Below are 16064 nucleotides of genomic sequence, written 5' to 3' on the forward strand. Positions count from 1 at the left end.
TCTAGCCTGGTTAGTTTTGTGACAAGCAAGAGAAAATACCACAGTGGGAAGGACACTTCTGTTCTAAGCGTTGTTGAAGAAAAACAAGAGCACACCAAAAACTCCTCTGAAGAATGTAAAGCCTCATTGAACAGCTTACAGATGAAATTCTTTACTCAACAAATAGGTGTCATTATAAGGACTCCTACATTTCATATTCTTGGCTAGCTTGTTATGATAGTGTTGTGTCTGTTTGATTTATGACAGATTATTCCTTCCTGTAATGTCTAGCAATCACTGGCACATTTCTTCTCCAGGTATCCACCCGATTTAGCACATTTATAAAGCTTAGAAGAACAACCACAGCTCTCAAATTGCCTGTTGAGATGCGGCATGATGAAAACAAGGCATGACACAGTGACATGTGAGGGACAATAGGGGAGATGGCTTCACTGATCTCTTAGCTCTTATTTCCTACAGCCCTAAATCACATATGACGTGAAAGAAATGCTTTGTGCACCATATGGTGACCTGAGGATTGGAATACCATCTTCCTCCAAGAGCAGCAGCTGTCAACTTGTCACTTGTTGAAGAAAACCAAGACAAGCAATTTTAGCCAGCTTAAATTCACTGTGCAGGAGCTGCATCAGTGCTGAGTCCACAAATGGAAAAGGAAAAACCAGTCAGAACTCACTGTCCTAGGGACATCTTCAAGTTAGAAGTCTTTGGTTTCTATGTCTAGTATTATACTAGACATAGAATACCCCACTGAAAACCAGTTGCTTCATGATCTCAGCGTGTCTCCTAATAAAAGAATGGGAGCTGAGAATTGAGCCTTCTTAAGTCCATAGATGCTGGAACTCAGTACATTCATTGCTAGAGGTCATTTTGCTGAAGAGTTTCCCTCTTGTTCATCCTTACCAGCAAGCTCTTAGCAGACCCCCTCACACCCAGCCCTCCCCATGGCCTCCCAGGAATAACCCTGTGTCACTTGGAATCTACTCAGCCTTTTCTGATTTCTGTACTAATCAGAGACAGAGACTGACCTCCCTGTACAGAGGGACTGACATAGGTACCTCTCATCAGGGTATGACCGTGCTGTATCCAGCTGCTGAACAGATGGGTCTGAAACAATATCCCTGGGCATGGGATTCAGGCTGCTCAGCCAAAGCTCCCTGCATTTACCTAATTGCCATCAAGGTTTAGCACTGGTACATTTCCAAGTGTGGTCGCTTGTCCCCTGACAACTGGACTGAGACCACTGGAGTTGTCAGCTAAATTACCTTGAAGTGATTTAAAACACTACAACCCAGACCCCATGATGCACACAGCTCCCATTTCCTTTTGTATTTCTTTAATAGAAAAGTAACAGGAAAAGCAATTACTGGCCATATGAAATGTCAGTTCATACAGTATTTCCTACAAGACTTCAAGCAACTCCTTGTTAAAGCAGATAAGTTAATCTGTCTTTTGGTTCAGGTCACAGTAGGTTTTCAGCTTTAAATCACTGTGGCTCAGTAACTAATGGCATTTGCCATACAAATGATGCTGAAAAAACAAGGAATCTGGGTAATTATTAGGTGTATATTTCCGGTGAAAACTATCCACGTGAAGACAGTGTCAGAGAAAAGGGTGATTGATCATCTGGATTCTGCTCCCTTGTGTTTTCCTGTGCACTTTCTCTGCTCTGTAGTCTTAACTGTCAGGCAGTTACTGTAATGAAGTCTGGTAGTGGGCTTTTCAGCCTGAGGAGCTGTGTTACTCTCAGGAGGGGCTCAACAGGGCATTGTACCCGTGGAGGCTGAAGCTGCACAGCAAGAGGAGCACAGCCCCTTCGGGCATTCAGCTTTCAGAAAGAGCAGGGTAAGAGCTTTACCAGAGTTGGGTTTTTTCCACTTTGAATTCTTGCTAAAATGCTGTATGTTCCAGTCTTGAGTCAGAGCTCATTAAACTCAATGCAAAGACTCTTGTTGACTTTAATGAGCAGTGGTTTGAACCCTAGAGCTACTACATGATCAAAACTTGTGCTGAGCTGTAGGTATGGAGGTGTTTTGTTTGCATTGCAGATACAGTATTTGGCTATAAGGCATAGATGCTTGGGATTGTTTTCTGTATGGTCTCTGCTTCTTTCAGGTGCTCAATAGTTTACTAGATTGTTTATAATTACAGTTTTGTTTCTTAGGTTTAAGAAATTGGCCAAACTCCATCCCAATGTAAAACAGAAGCAACTGAATGCTACTGAAGTTAGTGAATGAAATTTGGCTTCTCTTACAATATGTATAGTTTTGTTCAGCTGTTGGCCACTGGTGTGAGAGAGCTTGTTCTCATGGTACATCTGGTCCACCACATGCCACAGCACCATGAACCTGCAACACAGATTTTGCAGTAGGAAGGGCAAGTCCATGAAGCAAAAAAAAATCAATGTGCAACAGAAAAAAAATGTGCAATGCACACAGATTTTATTTCAAGCCTGCTCAGGGAAAAGAAATCAGGGACAAAAGCTAAGCTTGGAGCTCAGAATTTCCCACTGAGTGCTGTCGCTCTGAACAGCCTTTGGAAAGGTGTGTCACTTGTTCTCTAGACTGCCACAACACCCTGGGATGCCGTAAAAATAGCTGGCAGTGCCTGACTGACAGGCAGGAGACGTGTGACCCTAAATTATGATGTTTTCCTTTTCATGATGAAATGAATGCTGCCTTAGACAGGGCTGGAATACATCTGTTTGCGGTGGGAGTGCCATTTTAGGCCCGTTTCTTTTGAAACTGGGGTTGGAATTGCCAGGGATCAGCAGAGCTATGGGCTCACAAAGAGGGCACTGTCTGTGAGGAATCTTTACATAAGCCCTGCACAACCAAGGCAACAAGAGTTTGCACAGCTGCTGCTGGAAGCAAACATGTACTTTTAGCTGACCTGGGCTGATGACTTCGGGTGTTAAATCTGACGCTTTCCAGATGTACAGACCTCTCCTGCCACAGTCCCAAAACATTCAGTCCCCAGGTAAAAAGAAAAATAATAACAATAATAATAGCAATAATAAAAGGGCACTATAAATACCACATCGTAGTATATATTCCAGAGCTGACATTTACACATTGCGTGGCCCAGTTCGAAGGTGAGTGGCATTACTCTCTCCTAAGGGCTGTGTTTTGAACCACACTTGATTCAGAGTTAGTTAGTGCTGCATCTACCTTCCATCTCCCCTCTGGTCGAGCACCTTCTTCAGAAAAGGTGCCTAAATATCCAAAGCTCTTCCTACCTGCTGGGAATTGGCAAATATCTCTGTGAGCATAAGACCCCCAGGGAATAGACCTCAATTTGTGCTGGGGCTCAGGACTAATCACAGGACAAAGGCATCCTGCCAAATAGAGAGCAAATTAAGTTTCATGCTTCATGGCAAAACAGAACCTTGAACATCAAGGAACAGACTTATAGGGATGGGATGCTGGTGAAGTATTGTCACTGGAAGAGAGACGGGGAAGGGGCTGGCTGCCCCCCCACACCATGTCCTGACTTCATCTCTGCTGCTGCAGGTTACAAGCTCTGCTGCAGAAGTCACTAATGACTGCACAGCAGCCTCTGGGATGACATTGTTCATTTGATTCTCAGAAGGAAATGGAACCTCATCTTTGCTCCAGACCCAGTATAAATTGTTTTCTTCCTTAGACTGGTTATTTTTAACGATTCCCTCCTCCATGCATCCCTGCAGCCCTTGGATGTTGAGATGTTCTTAGGGAATCTGAGGAAGGGCATGGGGTGCCTCAAGAAGATCGTTTATTTTATTCCATTTTATTTAGGTGTGGTATTTAGAAAGGCTCCAAAATTGGCAGCAAGAGAAAGGCAAATACTCTTCTGAACTGGAGACCGCCCTAACACAGGCATCTGCAGCCCAGCCTCAACTCGTGCTCCTGCCAGTTCTCTCAAGCATGACCTGGTTTGAGGACCACCTTCAATGAGATCAAAAGGTGATTCTCCCAATGCTTGCTCCACATGCCACTTTCACACTGCCTGTCAACTGGGTGAATTCTGGCCTCCTTTAGTTGAACCATGAATAACTCCAGGGAAGATAACAGTGCAATGAAGGTCAAATAAGATCCAAGAGAGCCTATAAAGCCCCAGAGATGTGTTCTTGCCATGGTGAGCATCCTGGGAAGTGGCTACTCAAAACTATCTCTTACCAGCTGGCAATTCTTTAATTTCTCCATCCTGGAGGATTGCCTGTTATCCTGGGAAAGGATCCTGGAAATTCAAGGCAGACAGCTGCTGAGAGAGCCATGGATATTTGGTGCTCATTTCTGCAGGGTTTTTCAGTTACAAAGCAGCAAGCTTGTCACATGTCCTTTCTTCCTCACTTTTCTTGTTTTCTTACTAATTACAGTGTTGTGAAGGGGAGGTTTGCTCCCTTTAAACCTTTGTTTCTCTCTCTGGCTGTGAAGAAACACTGATGTTCCATGTTTTTCATGGAATAAAATTTCAAAACTTCCTGGTTTGCAGAGGGCAATAAGTTTTACTCTGGCATTTTTGATGAAACGTAAATGTTTTGCCGTGATCCAGATTGCCATTCTTCAGTTTAGTCAGTTCCGTTAACCCCAAAATCTTTGCTTTAATTCCATTCAACTGTGAAAGTTGGCCTTGAATTGTATTTCCTCCTGGAAGCTCTCATCCAGAAACTTAATACCCATGTTTTTCAGGGCATAATGCTGCTATCATGTCTCACAGACCTTAAGTCCACTACGCATCATGGCAGATGTTAACCTCCAGGAAACAGCCTGCAGGAAAGGGGAGCCATCTAAACCACAACCCCAGTGAGGCAGTGTCCTTATGGAGAAATGAGGGTTTAATGCTTTATTGAACACATTCAAACCAAAACAGTTTTCTGATTCTGTTCGAACTGGCCCTGAAGAAAGTAACTGCTTCTTGATTTCTTAATTTAAAAAAAGAAAGAATACAAGTGTGGTTTTATTTCATTATTGTCAGGAAAGAGGATTCAAAATCAGGATGTTTTTCTCCCTGAAAATTTCAATTTTTGTGAAAACTGCCTCTTTACTGGGCAGCCTTCCCAAAGGGAATCCCCAGCCAGCCCCAGTGCTAATATCAGTGCACGCTCTTTGGAGCTGATCCAAAGGTCATTCACTCCATTAGACATTTTTATCGTGGACTTGAGTAAACTTTGGACCAGGCTCTTTTGGCAGGAGCATACAGTCTGGAAACCTAAAAATAAACCCTGATTTGGACCATCCACAGCTTTTCAGCAACCATGATGGTACATAGGTATGAGCTTGTCAGAAAGGTGATGAGGTGATTTGGCCACCTCTGTGGCCAGACTATCTTTAGCTGTTTGTTGCGATAAACACAGGGGAAGATAGCATTCTACAGGCTAAGTGTTAGGAGCTCTTGATGAAGAATTTCCCTGCAAAGTGTCAACTCCAGAAGGTTCAGATGGAAGATGTTGTCTCAAGAGATGATCTGGTTTTCTCTTCAAGAAGTTTTGCAGCAGTAACAGCTTCTGGAATATGTAACACTATCATCCTCAGTCCTAGGAAGTGAAGAGTTCCCTCCATGATGCACTGTGTCTGCAACAGTAGTTTTGGGGACCAGCAAAAGGTGCTGTCCCAGAAGAGAAGAACTGGTCAAACCTCAAAATTTGCACTTTATTTGTATCCTGTCCATTTGTATCCATGTTCTGAGAGGTTCACAGGAATCAAGAGTGAGAAGAAACCCCTTGGTCACAATGAATCCTTATCCTCTCATTTACACTGCCCTTTGCTATGCACCATGAAGAGATCACTCTGCAAATGCTGACAGCAGATCTCATGCTGTAATTGCCATGCCTAAAGCCTTTCACCTGGAGCCTGCTCCAGCTCTCTGTAAGGACCTGGGTTACAGCTCTGTGCAAAGAAAGCAAAGTGTTTCCAGCATCTTGACTTTATTGCTGCAAGAGTTTGGTTGTGTCTGTTCCCACTTGCTGGCTGATGAATCACTGGCCAAACACAAATCACTGGTCACTTGCTGCTGCTGAGGTTGGAGGAGTGGCCACATTTGCCACAAGACTGTTTAGATTCAAAACAAACAATAATTATCATTTGCACAGTACATATTTAGTAGTGTAGATGTAGTAGATATATTCAAATTTATGCTAATTTTCATGATCTAATGCATCTTTGACTTAATTGGGAAAATAAGTGTGCAGAAAATTACAGGGATTTAGGCTTTATGGGCCCTGCTCAGCATCAGTCTCTGTGGGGTTGCTCTTCTGAAAAAGGCAATTGCAATGGAGGAACATGCTTGGTATGGTATATAGGAGGATACAGTGAAGAATAGGTGGTTGTACCATGTCAGGATATGAAGGCAGAGAGAGAGACAAGGTGATAAGAAGAGATGAAGAAAGTTGGAGGCTCTTGTTCAGGTGGCAGTGGGCTTGTTTATGCTCACAGACTGTGGTGGATGCCAGTTCCGATTCCCACAATGCATCCTGTTGGAGCAATGTTGTCAATCCAGAGGGCTCCATCTTCAGCTGGTTGGTCCATTACCTTCCTACACATCTTTTTCCATCCATCTGGGTACCAGATACTTTGTTTTCTACATGCAACAGGAAAGATTTTGGCTTATCCATGAGGTTCTTTTCAGCCACTCTTTTCTGTCGGTCCTTCATCAACCAGTTGCTGTGATTGTCCTGATTCCCAAGACAACTCTCAGAGCTGCAGCAGACTCTGTTTAAGGGTGTTAATTTGTGGTGGTAATAATGCTACAAATGTGTAGTTTGTTGATCCTGGACTGCAAAGCAGTACTACTGCCTGGCAGCTACACTGCTGGAGCTGGCAGACAGACCTATTTCCAGCACGCTTCTCTGAAAGGGGAAAGGGTGTTTTGCTATTTTTTCTTTCCCTCCCTCTTCTCCAAGTCAGAGCCTGCCAGGAAGCTTTGGAGAGAAGCTCTGGTGCTTGTCTGTGCCTCCCAAGATGAGTGTGATGGCTGGCCTCTTTACCCAGGATTTGAGCACCCAGTAAATGTTGAGGTATCACTGTAGGCTGAAGGTGAGACAAGCCCCCAGGACCTGGGGTGGAGTAGGAGAAGAAATGGGGTCTTTCCAGTGTGTGGTCTCCTCTTGCCAGAAGTCAGGGTCACTTCTCATCATCCATTGGACAAACAGGCTAATCCTGAAAGTGGGAGCCAGGGTGTCAGATGTTTGTGTTGTAACACATGGCCGGGAACATCACACACTAACTAATGTGCAGCTATTCTAAGGCTACATTTTGCATCTGCCTCAATGGAACTGTCCTATCTGAGGGGGAGGCAGAGAAATGGGGCTTATGAGCTGTGTCTCTCACTTTGCCACTATCCCTTCTACAAGGAAACTTGCAAACCCTTTTGGGGAGCAGCATGTTGTGCTAGGCAAAATCATGTTGAGTGCATAGAGCAGTTAAATGTGTGTGTTAGGGGCCACCTTTTCATTGAAGCCTGGTCTCATTTCAGTCCCTCCTCCTGAATGTTAGGTGTTCAGAGACTTAGCTAAAGAGGAGTGAAAATGTGCCAGGGGGCTTTGCTGGGGCTATTCACCAGCAGAACAACTGTGCCAGCAAATTAGGGAGAAAACAAATAGCACCTGATCTGTTCCTGCCCAAGGGCAACATTCATTTCTGCATCCTGTTTGCTCTGTAAAACACACTTACACACCAGCTACACAAGTGCTGCGGAGCCTTTGTGCCTCCTGGGAGACCTGGCACTATCTTTTCTTGGGATGTAACTGAAATATTATCAGTGGGGCTCACTGTGAATTAGACATTGCTCCATGGCAGAGCTTTCTGGTTTAGGTCAGTTTAGGACATGGCAAACGCAGAGCACAGAATGGCCATCATGCAGATGCTCCGGCGTTCCTCTGGAATGTTTAGATTATCTAGAGAGCAGCTGCATCATTCATATTGGGGCAATAATGGAGAGCGGATGCTCCCATGGATGTAACTGTTTAACCCTGCAGGTCTCCATAAGGGAGCAAAGCACCTATCCAGTGTAGTTAAGGTGACACCACTTCCTATCTGCCAAGGGCACCCTCATGATCTATGAATTTTAGGCAATTCCTTTATTAATTTACTCTTCACAGCAGTAACATCTCTGACCTGGTTCCAGAGTGTCCTTCACAGCTTATGGTATCAGATTTATCTGTCAGTGCTCACATGAAGATAGATAGAAAACCCTTCACTCCTTATTGCAACAGCATGGCTTTGGTATGGAACTAGGTTAGCATGTCAGTTTGCCTGCCCATAAGAGTTTGCACAAAGTATACCCAGAGCACATCACCTGTCCCTAAGGTATGGCCACCTCAGGGTGAAAGACAGCAGCTCTTTCATCATGCACTTAGTGATAGAAGAATATAATGAATAGCTAAAACTTCAGAGGGAGAACTGTGTTGGCAAAAGTTGATTGCCCTGTTTGAAAATAGTTGAGAGAGAGAAAGAGAGAGGTTAATGCCCAGGGACTGTACAGGCACAACCTTTGTTTTCCAGCTGCTTTGATGTCTCAATTAGCAGATCTCAGAGCAAGGACCGGGGGAGCAATTTCTTGGCTGTTTCCAGCTTCTTTCTTTTGGGGGCAGGCGGGGAAAGGTTTATTTATTAGAATAGGCAGGACACAATTAAACTGAGATTGTTAAAGGAATTCAGAGCCTGTGGGATTTCTGACAAGGTGATGAAAGAGGAACTCAGATAGTTATCCAATCAGCTGCTTTTTTCCAAGAACCTAAAGTAAAAAAAACCCACCTAAATTTAAAAATGAGGATTTTTTGGTTTTATGAATGGGTTCTTGTGGTGTGCAGGCTGCTAACACTATCAGCATTGTTTCTGGGGAACTCCAGGCATCTAATCAATCTTCATTCTGTACGAAAATGTTCCAAATTGTACGAAAACCACATGGCTTCTCCTGTTTGTAGGGAAAAAACCTGACCTGACCCCATCTGTGCTCCAGAATGGCTGAGTCCCCATCTTAGGACTAATTCCAGCAAGAGCTGTGATCTGTTTTCATTGTCCTGGCACTCAGAAGAAGGCACTTTGTGTAAGGATGCACCTTTCCTTAGGAAAAGAGAGAGTTGTTCCAGGGAACATGTGGAGCGAAAGATGGGGTTGGGATCATTGCAATGGATATCCAGGCCATTCCCAGGCTTTTCATGTCCTTTAGCAAGTAGAGGTCAGGGCAGATGCATTCCTGGTCTTCACCTGGTTGTAGCGAAAGCCCTGTTTGCCTCACAGTGACTACTCTTATTTACTCCATCCTCTGAGAGCTGTGTCCTGTTACATGATGGGGGCAGAGTTTAGAGTCTTTTGGGTCAGGACAGTATCAGCCACTGTTTATGGCACCTCTTGGCTGCCTCCAAGGCCAAGTTCATTGCCTGTGGAGGCTGTAACCAGCAACACAGCTGCAGCACAGCTGGAGGCTACCCCTCAGCATACTGCAATGCCCAAGCAAGCCCAGACCACACAACGTTAGCAGCCTTCCTGTCTGCCCCCTGATCTGCTCAGGCAGGCAGTCTGCTGCCCAGAAGGCCTTGCTATGGGAAGGGAGACAGACAGCCTGGAGGCTGTATCCAAGGCCATTCTTCAATCCTCTGTGTAACAGCAGGGGACAGCATTGAAATGTTTTGTGGGGGGCAACTTAGGGTCATTCCAGGATTTTCCAGTTGCAAAAGGGGGGCAGTGAAATGAGTTGTCCAGCATCAGCTGTCAAGGCAGAGCCATAGTTTTCCCAGGCCAGCACTACAGTCCTGCCTTTCTAATGATCTGTTTGAGCTTGTTTTCTATGGAGACACCTTGCTGCCAGAGCCATCCCCACAGGTTCCATTCCTCTGTCAGATGCTGGCATGCTCTCCGCTCCTCCTGTGGGAGGCCAGCCCTTACTGGTTGCTTCCATAAAGCATGTTACAATCCATCTTTAAATTGCAGAGGGGTTGGGAGCAGTCATCTTCAGACAACATTTCTTCCAACACTTAGAGGGCAATTGCTTTAATTTGTCTTTTATACACACACAAATCATGCCACAGACATGGTGGGTGTAAAATAAATACATGTATATACATTAAAATAAAAGTTCACAAGGAAAGGCAAATTTTCCTTTGAAGGAAAGGGACTTCTGCTGGAAAGATGTTATCCTTTGAAGACTAGTAGCTTGCCTCATAAATTATCCTGCTGTTTCCTCAAGATCTTGTGCAGAAGTGTGGTACATCCTGGTCACTAGTTTCAAAGCCCAGTTCAAACCAAAGGAAACTGCAGCAGGTCATCTCTGGAAAGCAACTGAACTATGAATAGCTCTGGAGATCAAAAGAGAAAAGCTACAGACAAGACAAATGAGTAGGCTATGTAGAAACAGGCTGTGGTGACAGGGCTTGCATCCAGTTTTCAAACTCTGGGAAACACAGGGGAGGATTTTAGGTTCCAGGCCTTGACTTATGAGGAGGCAGATCAGTGTGTAAGTAAAATGAAAGGCAACATGATGTAGCAGAGCACTAGCCTGGGATCCCTCAGGCTGAACTAGCTGGTCATTGGAACTTCCCTCTGCCACATTTTTTCTTGTTGCATAGCAGAGGACACACTACTCTCCTGCAGCACTTCAGCAGTGAGTAGGGTTCATTCACTTTCTCTCTTTAGTGAATGACTGCAGCTTGCCAGAGTTGAAACTGACCTGCCATCTGGCTAAATGCATCTCAAGGAGAAAGAGGAGTCTGGGGCAGGTAAGTCTTCCTGGACCTTCTCAAACATGTTTGGAAAAACACAGTCAACTGGAATACCCTCGCTATTGATGCCTCAGCATGGCTGAATTGGTCTTTATTGCCCAGAAAGTTTGTCTACCAGCATTCATATGACCAAACTGAGTTCTTAATGTATTTAGTAGTGTGTAGGGGCTCAAATGTCTCTCAAGGGACCATCTACCTCATCAGGTACTGCCAGGGCAGTTATCAGAATGCTGTGTTGAAAGCAACATGGTCTAGGTGAGGAATGGAGAAATACTTTACTATATCCTGATGCCCCTCTGGCTTTGGACCAGGTTTATACTTCTCTTGACAATCAGCTTGATTTTATTTCTGGAATGCCAGATATCATGACAGGCCTTGGCATTTGATGTACTGCACAACAACCCTCAGAACTTATGGGGCAGAGGGAGGTCAGGGAGATGTTGAAGCTATTCTGGTTTGGGTGTCTACAAAAGCAGTGTGTGTGTTCCCTCACGACTGTTCCTGAGCCATGTGGCTTGTCGTAGGTCAGAACTGGGGCAGTGTAAGGCTTAGATTCTGCTGGTTCTTTCCTTCCCACCCTGCAGGCTATGAAAAACCACTATGATTTTGTTTATCCAGGAACCCAAGACTGGCCTGACAGCCCAACTGATTCCCTGAACTGGGAAAAAAATGCATATTTTGTACACTTTCTGTGGAACACACATGCGTTTGCTCTCTCCCTCTTCAATAATGTCAAGGAAAACTGAGAAAATTCAGCAAGTAATCTGCCCTGCACTTCCCTTGTCTACCTTTAGTGTGTTTTTATTTCTTTCCAAAACAGTTAGATTTCCGGACAAAGAGAATTGAGACTTTGCTTTGAGTTTCTTGGCTCTTCTCAGTCCACGTCTCCCCGGCCATTCCTTTATCCGAACAGAGGCTTTTGTACGCAGTATATGAGGTTGAACCGAGGGCAAATATTATTACAGTCTCATGTTCTGAATCGACACCAGCCAAGCCTCCCTCTGCACTGCTCTAGCAGGATTGCATGTCAAGTTGTTCCTCTTCTCCAAAGGCCCTTCTTCAGCACAGTCATTGAGTCCTTTGGCTCTGCAGGGCAGGACTGCAAACAGTGCTGTCAAGAGAAGAACATTGTCCTCCAGTCACTGTCTGCCTCACCAGGACTGGGTTGTGCAGCTGAAATCCAGGTTCTTTGTCTGGGGAAGGTGAATGCTGAGACTTTCAGTGGCCTTCTCAGTCAGAAGAGAGAAAGCAACAGTTAGATCTGGGCTCTGTATGCAGGCAGGGAGCAGCAGAGAGTTCAGAAACTAAATTGGTTTGAAGGAAAGCCACTCCTCCAGGGACAGGGTGGGAAGAAATAACTGGAGGATAACATCCAAGACCAGCCTTGAAGCTGCTAATAGACTGTTATCTCTCCCTACTTCTTTCATCTGACTTTTGTGCCATTTTGCCTTTTCTTGATGCCTTTCCCTCTCAGCTGTTCCACTAATGACTTCCTTGCTTCGCTTTGAAGCCGTCAGTGGCTGTTACTTATTTTCCCTTTCAGCTGGTTAATTGCTTTCATGCTTTGCTCTCCTCTTTGGCAGGAACAAAGGGAAGAAGATGGCAAACAGGAAAAGAGGTATGGATGGAGGAGGCTAAGTCAGTAAGGAAACTGGTTCCATTCCTCTGTGGAGGCATCCTGAAGAGACTCTTGCTCTAGTCAAACATTCCTGCCATGGCAAGAGCTGTATATTTGAGGAAACTATAGCCTGTGAAATGCTGTCTCTGTGGTGGAGCACCTTTCTGGGAGGAGCCTCTGGTGAGTAAGGTTGGGTTTGGGGTTTTTTTTCCAGTTTTTCAGGGATATTATTCCACCTTAATCTTTGGTAGTGCATGAAATAGGGTTTGACAGAAGTTATAGGTACTGGTAAATCCCTAAGTTACACTGAGGTGTTAGACTTGATACTGGGAAGGAAGTCTGCAATGCTGCCTCTGGGCTTTAGGAAAAGGTCACTTGACTTCACAGTTCAATAGAGTATGAAGCATTATAAGCCAATAATTGCAATATCCATCTAACTGCTCACCCTGCTCTGTCCTTTTGTGGCCCCATCAGGCTCCTTCAGTGTTCCTGTTGACTCATCTCTTCCTCTTCTTTGAGGTTTATGGTTCAAATGGAGCCTTCACCCTCCCCCTCTGATGGAAGGCTGCATGCAGAGGTAGCTAGGTGTGGGTCTGGCTCTCCCTAGGAGCGGGTCCTTCTTTGGTGTGACTGATGTCTCCTGTGAGCTGTTTGGCAGAGATTCTTTAACCTTGTGCACTTTGGAAAGTTTCCAGACTCTGTCTTTTTCTGCCCCTTGTAGTCTCAGAGGCTGATATGCACATTGCTTTCATTTGTTCTTCAAATGAAACCCCATTATACCTGGGGGTGCCTGGCTGGTAAGTCACTAATTTACTTCACAGTAGCTTAGCATGGTTTTGAAATGCCTGTTTTGCTATGGGGTTTCTGTTCATTGCAAGGCTGTGCAAACCTGTAAAACAGCACTGGAAAGAATTTCTTTGGAAAAGAGGCCCAAGGTGAACCATACTTCTTTTTCTGTTCACCCATAGGGCTATAAAAGAACTAAGGGTTGGTGCTGCTTTACAAGCTTTCTGAACTTGCAGACACTGCTGGTTTGTGTATTGCATGAGGATCTGCAGAGAAAGGGACAGAGAATGTGACATGGGCCTTCTGTCTGCATTCTCGGAATGGTACCAGTGTGGTTTGTATGAGGCAGGATGAGCTTCAAATGCCAAAGCATCTCTCATCTCGAAACATCTCCCCAACCTTAACAGGGGACCTAAAATCTCCTCCCTTATGAAAACCATCTTGTCTTTTCCAGCCTCTCTAGCGTCACTGCATTTTTCCATGTCCTGTCTTGTGCCAGATTTGGGTTGTCCCTGCCCACATAAACCAAGTTCTCTGGTAAAGAGTGGATGTGCCTCCTCAGGAAATTTCTTGAATGACCTGAACAAAGACAGAAGTCAGTGCTTCAGGGTGTATATGTTGCTTACTGACCCAACCCATGTGGTAGCTAGAAGGGGTGATGTTTAGATGCACTTTGGTTCTCCTTTGAGCTGGTTTACTGTCACTTCTCTGCTCCTCCAGAGCAAAGATGAACACTACAGATGGAGGCCTGTTTTGCCAAGACTATAGAGACCTGCTGCACAGACTGATGCATGCCTTCATACTGAGGTAAACTGGGAGCAGCATCACTGAAATCAGTTGAGGTAGTGCCAGTTAATGCATTGGGAAAAGACTGAGAGCAGTGGGCCAGAGTAGGGACTTGGGATGAGAGGAGGCAAGGAGACTGCATTTCGTTCTGCTCCATGTCAGTGGTGCTGTAGAGCCAGCGGCAATGCTGCAGAGAGTAAAAGCACTTGGAGGAAGCAGAGCAGCAGCAGCTGCTGGCAGGAACACCACCAGTTGTGCTGGAGCAGGGGAAGCAGCCCTGCACAGCCTGTGAGAACTGCAGGAGCAGTAGTAGGGTTTATGCTGCAGCAGCCAAAACTTCAGTTTAAACAAACCAAATCTGTCTAACCTCAAAGCTGCAGGCATTCATCAGCCTGCACAGAGGCAATGTGTCCTAGGGCCAACTGGCACCTTTGCCTGAGGACTTATTCCTGCAGAAGCCCTTAGCTCCAAACTGGGTTAGGATTCTAGGCAGTCTTCTGCACAAAGCCTTAATGATCTGAAGGGATCTGCTTCTGAAGCAGCTTGAAGCAGGACCAAGGGTCTTTGTGTAACAATTCTACATGCACGAATGGACACAGCAGCACCAGTCCTTTTGTAGCAGCTAAATTGGAATCTTTTCCAGCCCATGTGCTTTTACTTGGTCCTCACATTTGTGGTCCCCTCCTTTCTTCAGCTGTTTTTGCATACATGTCTTTGAAACAGAAAAGCAGAGTATTTCAAAGCTTTCTCTGTGTTAGGACTGTCTTTCTGGTGGTGTGGCTTAGACTGGATTGCTGTATTCCATATAACCCTGTTCAGTAATAAATAGTATTTGCTTCATTGGCAATATTCCTCTCTGCTGGCTACCCACTTACAAAGCAGTCAGATACACTTGACTTTAATAGGAGGCTGAAGCGACCTGATGGGGACAGCTTTTCTCAGATGGAGTGCTTTGAAATGAGAAGAGAATCAAGGACACTGCTGCTTTGCTGGGAACAGGACAAAGTCACCTCCGATAATGTGACTTTAGGACTTTCTAAGAAACAAGCAAGGCTACACTTTCAGCTCTGAAATCTTGGTAGCCTCAGGCTTTTGGAAAGCTCTATTTCATTTAGATTCTGGCATTTACTTTTGTTTGCTCGGACTATAAAGACCTTTTTATTCTCATCCTCAAGAGCTATTTACCATTCAGCACATGTGGTCTGCATCGCTCACACTAAAATCTTTTGAGGGCTTGGCAATCTGTTTGAGTTCTCTGATCAATGCTGGCTAAGGAACAATGGTAAAAACCCATGGAATTCTGTTGCCCAAAATGTGCTGCCCCTGTTCTGATTAACCAGCAGCCTCAGCTGAGGTAGGGATTGATGTTTTTCAGCAGTGCTGGTGTAAATCTGGAGTCACTACACTGAACTCAAAGCAGGTGTATCAATGTGAAACCAGAGGACAACTTTGCTCATGTGTCTGCAAAGAAAGTGAAGATCTGAGGTTTGCTCTCTACAGTGATTTACAGCGTAGTGCTTTCATGCACTGTTGACACTTTCTGTTGGTCAGTTCTATAGGCAACTCCCTCCAAAGATGCATAAAGCTGGCACCAAGACCTGTATCCTGCAGCTAAACTCAAATCATCTGTGCATGAAAACCCAAGTTTGAGCCTTACAACAGCTTGTCTCTGAGCTCTCACTACTCAGGGTATCCAAGCAGCAAGATTCAGATTCAGCCCCTCTATGCACAGTTGAGTGGAAGGTTGTTGATCCCATGGGAGAAAACTCCACCTTCCTACAGCCGTTCTCCTTTAGCAGCTTGGAAACTTGTCAGTCAGAGAAGCAACTTCCCATTGCTAAATATTGCACTGTAAGTGGCTGCAAGAGGTGTGTGTGAAGGCAGGGGGGGAACTGGGCACACTGGTTTTTGAAAAGCAAGATGTTGGGGGTGAATAGCAAAAGATGTACAATGAGAATGGCTGTTCACAGCAAGGAAGGGCAGAAACCAGGCAGGATCTTGCTGCTGGAACAGCTCCTGTAAAGAAGGAGCAGAGGTCTTAGGAGTCTACGTGTGAAAATGTAGAACATAAAACCACCCCCAGCCAGATGGCTGCTAGTTGCAAAAGCACTGCATTGAAATACAGGCATAAAATAAAAACCTGATGGTTTTGTGTGGCTTGTGGAGGCCACAGCTTAGCAA

General features: G+C 45.0%; 1 long non-coding RNA gene across 2 annotated transcripts; it reads left to right on the top strand.

The window, feature by feature from the left end:
- Nucleotides 1-790: 790 nt before the first annotated feature.
- Nucleotides 791-4797, top strand: LOC130606073 (uncharacterized). 2 transcript variants are annotated; one of them, XR_008973859.1, is made up of 3 exons: nucleotides 791-1842; nucleotides 3774-3941; nucleotides 4668-4797. It is a non-coding gene; the product is annotated as an uncharacterized LOC130606073 (long non-coding RNA). The 2 variants fall into 2 exon arrangements; XR_008973858.1 differs by lacking the exon at nucleotides 791-1842 and adding an exon at nucleotides 2471-2976.
- Nucleotides 4798-16064: the final 11267 nt, after the last annotated feature.

This window comes from Pezoporus wallicus, unplaced genomic scaffold, assembly GCF_028554395.1.
Source record: "Pezoporus wallicus isolate ANWC-B61680 ecotype Strahan unplaced genomic scaffold, APGP_CSIRO_Pwel_v1 contig_12728, whole genome shotgun sequence".
Lineage (NCBI taxonomy): Eukaryota > Metazoa > Chordata > Aves > Psittaciformes > Psittacidae > Pezoporus > Pezoporus wallicus.